The sequence below is a fragment of the Cyrtonyx montezumae genome, unplaced genomic scaffold (genome assembly GCF_038088225.1).
Source record: "Cyrtonyx montezumae isolate F1298 unplaced genomic scaffold, pur_monq_1.0 scaffold_65, whole genome shotgun sequence".
Taxonomy (NCBI): Eukaryota; Metazoa; Chordata; class Aves; order Galliformes; family Odontophoridae; genus Cyrtonyx; species Cyrtonyx montezumae.
The window spans coordinates 520,545-530,077 of record NW_027072073.1 but is presented as its reverse complement, the minus strand read 5'-3'; positions in this window follow the sequence as shown (position 1 = coordinate 530,077).

Genomic DNA, 9,533 nt, shown 5'->3' with positions numbered 1-9,533 from the left:
AAGCACGGGCAGAGAGCTCTCGCCGCCGCCGTTCGGGTTAGCGCGGAACGGCTGTTGCCGGGTAGACGTGGCCGGCGTTTTTAAAACGCGCGGTGATCTTTCGCCGCCGCCGTTCGGGTTAGCGCCGAACGGCTGTTGCCGGGTAGACGTGGCCGGCGTTTTTTAAACACACGCGCTGTGATTTCTCGCTGCCGCCGTTCGGGAAGCGCGAGAGGTTCGCCCGGTTCCGGGCACACTTGGCCGGAGACGGCAAGCCACTCGTCCGCGCCATCTCTAAGCCGCCGCGGAGCTCTCGACACCGTCGGAGCTGGGTAGACCTGGCTGGACATTGCACGACAACCACGTAGCGCCCTCTAGGCATCTCCCGTTTTTTACGCACTCCCTCGAAACCGGGTAGACGTGGCCGGAGTCCGCAAGCCACCCCGGTAGCGCCCTCTAGGCGCCTCCGCTCGGAGCGCTCGACTCAGTCGGAGCGAGGTAGACGTGGCCGGACGTTGCACGACGACCCCGGAGCGCCCTCTAGGCAACACCGCTTGGAACGCCCATCTCCGTCGAAACCGGGTAGACGTGTCCGCAGACCGCAAGCCGCAACGGCAGCGCCCTCTAGGCGCCTCCGCTTGGCACGTCCGACTCCGTCGGAACCGGGTAGACGTGGCCGGAGACCGCGCGGCGCCCCGGCTGACACCTCTATCGGCCGCCGCCACCGCTCGCGACCGGATCGGCCGTAGCCGGGAACGCGGGTCCGGCGTTCCCAAGCGGCACCGGCATCGAGCACCGGACGCAAACGTTCGAGACGGCTTTAGCAGGGTAGACGTGGCCGCCGTTTCCGAGAAGCACGGGCAGAGAGCTCTCGCCGCCGCCGTTCGGGTTAGCGCGGAACGGCTGTTGCCGGGTAGACGTGGCCGGCGTTTTTAAAACGCGCGGTGATCTTTCGCCGCCGCCGTTCGGGTTAGCGCCGAACGGCTGTTGCCGGGTAGACGTGGCCGGCGTTTTTTAAACACACGCGCTGTGATTTCTCGCCGCCGCCGTTCGGGAAGCGCGAGAGGTTCGCCCGGTTCCTAGCACAACTTGGCCGGAGACGGCAAGCCACTCGTCCGCGCCATCTCCAAGCCGCCGCGGAGCTCTCGACACCGTCGGAGCTGGGTAGACCTTACTGGACACTGCACGACAACCACGTAGCGCCCTCTAGGCATCTCCCGTTTTTTACGCACTCTCTCGAAACCGGGTAGACGTGGTCGGAGGCCGCAAGCCGCCCCGGCAGCGCCCTCTAGGCGCCACCGCTCGGAGCGCTCGACTCCGTCGGAGCGAGGTAGACGTGGCCGGACGTTGCACGACGACCCCGGAGCGCCCTCTAGGCAACACCGCTTGGAACGCCCATCTCCGTCGAAACCGGGTAGACGTGGCCGCAGACCGCAAGCCGCCACGGCTGCGCCCTCTAGGCGCCTCCGCTTGGCACGTCCGACTCCGTCGGAACCGGGTAGACGTGGCCGCAAAACGCAAGCCGCCACGGCAGCGCCCTCTAGACCCCTCGGAACGCTCAGCTCCGTCGGAACCGGGTAGACGTGGCCGGAGACCGCGCGGCGTCCCGGCTGACACCTCCGTCCGCCGGCGCCGCCGCTCGCGACGAGCGACAGCAACGGTCGTAGCCGGGAACGCGGGTCCGGCGTTCCCAAGCGGCACCGGCATCGAGCACCGGACGCAAACGTTCGAGACGGCTTTAGCAGGGTAGACGTGGCCGCCGTTTCCGAGAAGCACGGGCAGAGAGCTCTCGCCGCCGCCGTTCGGGTTAGCGCCGAACGGCTGTTGCCGGGTAGACGTGGCCGGCGTTTTTTAAACACACGCGCTGTGATTTCTCGCTGCCGCCGTTCGGGAAGCGCGAGAGGTTCGCCCGGTTCCGGGCACACTTGGCCGGAGACGGCAAGCCACTCGTCCGCGCCATCTCCAAGCCGCCGCGGAGCTCTCTACTCCGTCGGAACCGGGTAGACGTGGCAGGCGACGGCAATCCGCAAACCTACAGCGCCCCCTAGACACCTCCACGGAGCGCTCAGCTCCATCGGAGCAGGGTAGACGTGGCCGGACGTTGCACGACGACCCCGGAGCGCCCTCTAGGCAAAGCCGCTTGGTACGCCCATCTCCGTCGAAACCGGGTAGACGTGGCCGCAAAACGCAAGCCGCCACGGCAGCGCCCTCTAGACCCCTCGGAACGCTCAGCTCCGTCGGAACCGGGTAGACGTGGCCGGAGACCGCGCGGCGCCCCGGCTGACACCTCCGTCCGCCGGCGCCGCCGTTCGCGACGAGCGACCGCAACGGCCGTAGCCGGGAACGCGGGTCCGGCGTTCCCAAGCGGCACCGGCATCGAGCACAGGACGCAAACGTTCGAGACGGCTTTAGCAGGGTAGACGTGGCCGCCGTTTCCGAGAAGCACGGGCAGAGAGCTCTCGCCGCCGCCGTTCGGGTTAGCGCGGAATGGCTGTTGCCGGGTAGACGTGGCCGGCGTTTTTTAAACACACGCGCTGTGATTTCTCGCTGCCGCCGTTCGGGAAGCGCGAGAGGTTCGCCCGGTTCCGGGCACACTTGGCCGGAGACGGCAAGCCACTCGTCCGCGCCATCTCCAAGCCGCCGCGGAGCGCTCGACTCCGTCGGAACCGGGTAGACGTGGCAGGCGACGGCAATCCGCAAACCTATAGCGCCCCCTAGACACCTCCACGGAGCGCTCAGCTCCATCGGAGCAGGGTAGACGTGGCCGGACGTTGCACGACGACCCCGGAGCGCCCTCTAGGCAACACCGCTTGGTACGCCACCTCCGTCGAAACCGGGTAGACGTGGCCGCAAAACGCAAGCCGCCACGGCAGCGCCCTCTAGACCCCTCGGAACGCTCAGCTCCGTCGGAACCGGGTAGACGTGGCCGGAGACCGCGCGGCGCCCCGGCTGACACCTCCGTCCGCCGGCGCCGTCGCTCGCGACGAGCGACCGCAACGGCCGTAGCCGGGAACGCGGGTCCGGCGTTCCCAAGCGGCACCGGCATCGAGCACCGGACGCAAACGTTCGAGACGGCTTTAGCAGGGTAGACGTGGCCGCCGTTTCCGAGAAGCACGGGCAGAGAGCTCTCGCCGCCGCCGTTCGGGTTAGCGCGGAACGGCTGTTGCCGGGTAGACGTGGCCGGCGTTTTTAAAACGCGCGGTGATCTTTCGCCGCCGCCGTTCGGGTTAGCGCCGAACGGCTGTTGCCGGGTAGACGTGGCCGGCGTTTTTTAAACACACGCGCTGTGATTTCTCGCTGCCGCCGTTCGGGAAGCGCGAGAGGTTCGCCCGGTTCCGGGCACACTTGGCCGGAGACGGCAAGCCACTCGTCCGCGCCATCTCTAAGCCGCCGCGGAGCTCTCGACACCGTCGGAGCTGGGTAGACCTGGCTGGACATTGCACGACAACCACGTAGCGCCCTCTAGGCATCTCCCGTTTTTTACGCACTCCCTCGAAACCGGGTAGACGTGGCCGGAGTCCGCAAGCCACCCCGGTAGCGCCCTCTAGGCGCCTCCGCTCGGAGCGCTCGACTCCGTCGGAGCGAGGTAGACGTGGCCGGACGTTGCACGACGACCCCGGAGCGCCCTCTAGGCAACACCGCTTGGAACGCCCATCTCCGTCGAAACCGGGTAGACGTGTCCGCAGACCGCAAGCCGCAACGGCAGCGCCCTCTAGGCGCCTCCGCTTGGCACGTCCGACTCCGTCGGAACCGGGTAGACGTGGCCGGAGACCGCGCGGCGCCCCGGCTGACACCTCTATCGGCCGCCGCCACCGCTCGCGACCGGATCGGCCGTAGCCGGGAACGCGGGTCCGGCGTTCCCAAACGGCACTGGCATCGAGCACCGGACGCAAACGTTCGAGACGGCTTTAGCAGGGTAGACGTGGCCGCCGTTTCCGAGAAGCACGGGCAGAGAGCTCTCGCCGCCGCCGTTCGGGTTAGCGTGGAACGGCTGTTGCCGGGTAGACGTGGCCGGCGTTTTCAAAACGCGCGGTGATCTTTCGCCTCCGCCGTTCGGGTTAGCGCCGAACGGCTGTAGCCGGGTAGACGTGGCCGGCGTTTTTTAAACACACGCGCTGTGATTTCTCGCTGCCGCCGTTCGGGAAGCGCGAGAGGTTCGCCCGGTTCCGGGCACACTTGGCCGGAGACGGCAAGCCACTCGTCCGCGCCATCTCCAAGCCGCCGCGGAGCGCTCGACACCGTCGGAGCTGGGTAGACCTAGCTGGACACTGCACGACAACCACGTAGCGCCCTCTAGGCATCTCCCGTTTTTTACGCACTCCCTCGAAACCGGGAAGACGTGGCCGGAGACCGCAAGCCGCCCCGGCAGCGCCCTCTAGGCGCCACCGCTCGGAGCGCTCGACTCCGTCGGAGCGAGGTAGACGTGGCCGGACGTTGCACGACGACCCCGGAGCGCCCTCTAGGCAACACCGCTTGGAACGCCCATCTCCGTCGAAACCGGGTAGACGTGGCCGCAGACCGCATGCCGCCACGGCTGCGCCTTCTAGGCGCCTCCGCTTGGCACGTCCGACTCCGTCGGAACCGGGTAGACGTGGCCGCAAAACGCAAGCCGCCACGGCAGCGCCATCTAGACCCCTAGGAACGATCAGCTCCGTCGGAACCGGGTAGACGTGGCCGGAGACCGCGCGGCGCCCCGGCTGACACCTCCGTCCGCCGGCGCCGCCGCTCGCGACGAGCGACAGCAACGGTCGTAGCCGGGAACGCGGGTCCGGCGTTCCCAAGCGGCACCGGCATCGAGCACCGGACGCAAACGTTCGAGACGGCTTTAGCAGGGTAGACGTGGCCGCCGTTTCCGAGAAGCACGGGCAGAGAGCTCTCGCCGCCGCCGTTCGGGTTAGCGCGAAACGGCTGTTGCCGGGTAGACGTGGCCGGCGTTTTTAAAACGCGCGGTGATCTTTCGCCGCCGCCGTTCGGGTTAGCGCCGAACGGCTGTTGCCGGGTAGACGTGGCCGGCGTTTTTTAAACACACGCGCTGTGATTTCTCGCTGCCGCCGTTCGGGAAGCGCGAGAGGTTCGCCCGGTTCCGGGCACACTTGGCCGGAGACGGCAAGCCACTCGTCCGCGCCATCTCCAAGCCGCCGCGGAGCTCTCTACTCCGTCGGAACCGGGTAGACGTGGCAGGCGACGGCAATCCGCAAACCTACAGCGCCCCCTAGACACCTCCACGGAGCGCTCAGCTCCATCGGAGCAGGGTAGACGTGGCCGGACGTTGCACGACGACCCCGGAGCGCCCTCTAGGCAAAGCCGCTTGGTACGCCCATCTCCGTCGAAACCGGGTAGACGTGGCCGCAAAACGCAAGCCGCCACGGCAGCGCCCTCTAGACCCCTCGGAACGCTCAGCTCCGTCGGAACCGGGTAGACGTGGCCGGAGACCGCGCGGCGCCCCGGCTGACACCTCCGTCCGCCGGCGCCGTCGCTCGCGACGAGCGACCGCAACGGCCGTAGCCGGGAACGCGGGTCCGGCGTTCCCAAGCGGCACCGGCATCGAGCACCGGACGCAAACGTTCGAGACGGCTTTAGCAGGGTAGACGTGGCCGCCGTTTCCGAGAAGCACGGGCAGAGAGCTCTCGCCGCCGCCGTTCGGGTTAGCGCGGAACGGCTGTTGCCGGGTAGACGTGGCCGGCGTTTTTAAAACGCGCGGTGATCTTTCGCCGCCGCCGTTCGGGTTAGCGCCGAACGGCTGTTGCCGGGTAGACGTGGCCGGCGTTTTTTAAACACACGCGCTGTGATTTCTCGCTGCCGCCGTTCGGGAAGCGCGAGAGGTTCGCCCGGTTCCGGGCACACTTGGCCGGAGACGGCAAGCCACTCGTCCGCGCCATCTCTAAGCCGCCGCGGAGCTCTCGACACCGTCGGAGCTGGGTAGACCTGGCTGGACATTGCACGACAACCACGTAGCGCCCTCTAGGCATCTCCCGTTTTTTACGCACTCCCTCGAAACCGGGTAGACGTGGCCGGAGTCCGCAAGCCACCCCGGTAGCGCCCTCTAGGCGCCTCCGCTCGGAGCGCTCGACTCCGTCGGAGCGAGGTAGACGTGGCCGGACGTTGCACGACGACCCCGGAGCGCCCTCTAGGCAACACCGCTTGGAACGCCCATCTCCGTCGAAACCGGGTAGACGTGTCCGCAGACCGCAAGCCGCAACGGCAGCGCCCTCTAGGCGCCTCCGCTTGGCACGTCCGACTCCGTCGGAACCGGGTAGACGTGGCCGGAGACCGCGCGGCGCCCCGGCTGACACCTCTATCGGCCGCCGCCACCGCTCGCGACCGGATCGGCCGTAGCCGGGAACGCGGGTCCGGCGTTCCCAAACGGCACTGGCATCGAGCACCGGACGCAAACGTTCGAGACGGCTTTAGCAGGGTAGACGTGGCCGCCGTTTCCGAGAAGCACGGGCAGAGAGCTCTCGCCGCCGCCGTTCGGGTTAGCGTGGAACGGCTGTTGCCGGGTAGACGTGGCCGGCGTTTTCAAAACGCGCGGTGATCTTTCGCCTCCGCCGTTCGGGTTAGCGCCGAACGGCTGTAGCCGGGTAGACGTGGCCGGCGTTTTTTAAACACACGCGCTGTGATTTCTCTCTGCCGCCGTTCGGGAAGCGCGAGAGGTTCGCCCGGTTCCGGGCACACTTGGCCAGAGACGGCAAGCCACTCGTCCGCGCAATCTCCAAGCCGCCGCGGAGCTCTCGACTCCGTCGGAGCTGGGTAGACCTGGCTGGACATTGCACGACAACCACGTAGCGCCCTCTAGGCATCTCCCGTTTTTTACGCACTCCCTCGAAACCGGGTAGACGTTGCCGCAGACCGCAAGCCGCCCCGGCAGCGTTCTCTAGGCGCCTCCGCTTGGCACGTCCAACTCCCTCGAAACCGGGTAGACGTGGCCGGAGGCCGCATGCCGCCCCGGCAGCGCCCTCTAGGCGCCTCCTCGGTGCGCTCGACTCCGTCGGAGCAAGGTAGACGTGGCCGGACATTGCACGACGACCCCGGAGCGCCCTCTAGGCAACACCACTTAGTACGCCCAGCTCCGTCGTAACCAGGTAGACGTGGCCGCAAAACGCAAGCCGCCCCGGGAGCGCTCTCTAGACCCCTGCTCGGAACGCTCAGCTCCGTCGGAGCAGGGTAGACGTGGCCGAACATTGCACGACGACCCCGGAGCGCCCTCCAGGCTCCTCCACTTGGCAAGCTCAGCTCCCTCGGAACCGGGTAGACGTGGCCAGAGATCGCACGGCTCCCCGGCTGACACCTCCGTCCGTTGTCGCCTCCTCTCGCGACGTGCGACCGGATCGTCCGTGGCCGAGAACGCGGGTCGGGTCCGGCGTCCCCAAGCGGCACCGGCATGGAGCCATCCGAGCTGGGCAGACCTGGTCCTGGGAATGCCAAACTCGCCGGCAGCGGACTCTTGCCGCTGACGTTCGGGACACGCGGTTCGCCGCAGGACCGGACCGACCCGGCGAGCCACCCTGTGCACACACGGGAACCTACGCCGATGCGGAGCTTTCGGGTGCGTGTGCGCCGGGTAGACCTGGCCGGAGATCGCGAGCCCCCGCCGGCAGCGCCCTCTGGCCGCCGCTGCGGAGCGCGCGAGTTGGGCGGGGCCGGCAGGGGCCGGGCGGAGCCCTCCCGACATTCCCGAGCCGGAACCGGAAGCGACCATCCGCCATCTTGTCGGCGGTCGCGTGGCGCGGTCGTGCGGCAGAGCGCCCGGTGCGTGTTGGCATCGCTCTCCCGTTGTTTCCTTTGACTCCCGACGCGGTCCTAGGTCGGGTATTTGAGACCTAAGCCGCACCGGGCTCGCGGCGGGTGCTGCGGAGGGACCCGGGCAGAGCGGGCGGACGGGCCGAGGTAAGCCGTACGCGCTTGAAAGGGGCCAAGCGGCGGGAGTTCGGGGTCGGTCACGGCCTCTCCGGGCCACCACACGGGCTCGCGGAGGAGCGGGCGGAAAAGCGCCTGACGGGGTGGGACCTCGACCTCCCGGAAGAACCGGGCGGCCGGGGAGATGGGTCAGTGCCCCAAGCGGGTAAAAAACGGAAAATCGGGTAAGCGAGGCGCTACTGGCGTGCAGACGTGCAGCCCCTCTCCCGCCCCCAAAAGGATCCTTATGGGTCTCTATGGGAAACTGCGGGTGGCTGTGTGGGCACAATGGTGTTCCTGTGGATCTCTGTGGGGCACTAAGGGGTCTCTAAGGCTCTACCAAGTCTGTGTGGAGCACTATGCGGCAGAATGTTCTCTTTATGCGGTCCCTATGGTGCTCTCTTGGGAACAGTGTTAATTCTAGGGTCCCTGTGGCTCGCTATGGGGCACTATGGGGTCCCTTTTGCTCTCCATGGGGCACTAAGGGTTTTCTGTAAGGCTCTATAGGGTGTCTGGGGGACCCTGGGTCCCAGTGTGTCCTTATGGGGCTCTATGGATTTGGATGGGGCACTATGGGGTCTTAAGGAGGTATCTGTGGAATCGGTATTTATTTAGGGGGGGGGAACTCTATAGGGATGTGTGGGGCATCTGTGGGGCAGATGTTGGGAAGGATCTGGTCCAGCTACAGGGTGGCTGTGGGACGTCTGTGGGGCACAGGTGAGGAGGATGAGAATCTCAGCGGCCTCGTCCGGTGGGAGACCGCCCGTAAAGTCTTGGTGTCCCTCCTGCGCCGGTTTGTTTCTTTCTTCATCTCTCTTCTTGCTCTATGTTTCCTTTTCACCAGGTGCCTGGGTGACTCTCAAGGCAGTTGAACTTCCAGGACTTGAGACCTAAGCCACACAGAGAGGGGCCTGGTGAATGCCCTTCCGCCAGTAAATCTGCTGCCGCTGTGCCATGACAGACCCACCTCACACAACCCCCCTTGAGCTGAAGGGTGCTACGGAGGGACCTGGGCAGAGCAGGTGGATGGGCTGAGTCAAAGCCGTACATGCTTGAAAGGGGGGGCCAAGCGGCGGGCGCTCGTGGTCGGTCACAGCCACCCCAGGCTACCACACAGGCAGGAAAAGCAGGCGGAAAAGCGCCTGATGGGGTGGGACCTTGGTGTGCCCCCTGACAGCTGTCCGAGCAGGAGCCAGCAGCGTGCCCAGGCAGCTGAGCAGGGTCTATGGGTCCCTGTGGTGCACTAAGGGGCCGCTGTAAGGCTCTATGGGTCCCAGTGTGTCTCTGTGGAGCCTCTATGGGGCTCAGTGGAGTACTAAGGGGTCTCTGTGGGTTTTGATGGGGCACTATGGGCTTTTAATGGGGACAGGTTTTTTTTGGGTGGGAGAACTCTATAGGGATGCGTGAAGCATCTGTGGGGTGGATGTGGGGAGCGATCTGGGGCAGCTCTGGTTCAAGTATGGGGCACAGGTGATACGGGGCTGATGTGGGACCCTGCACTGAATCTATGGGGGAAACAGTGGGGTACTGACAAACCCCATGGGGCAGCCATGGGGCTGATGGTGTTATCTGCCTTGCCCCTCTGCCCTACCCCACTGCCTTACAAAAAAGAATAAAAAAAAAAAAGCCCCAAAACAACCAAAGGAAGGGCAGCCCAA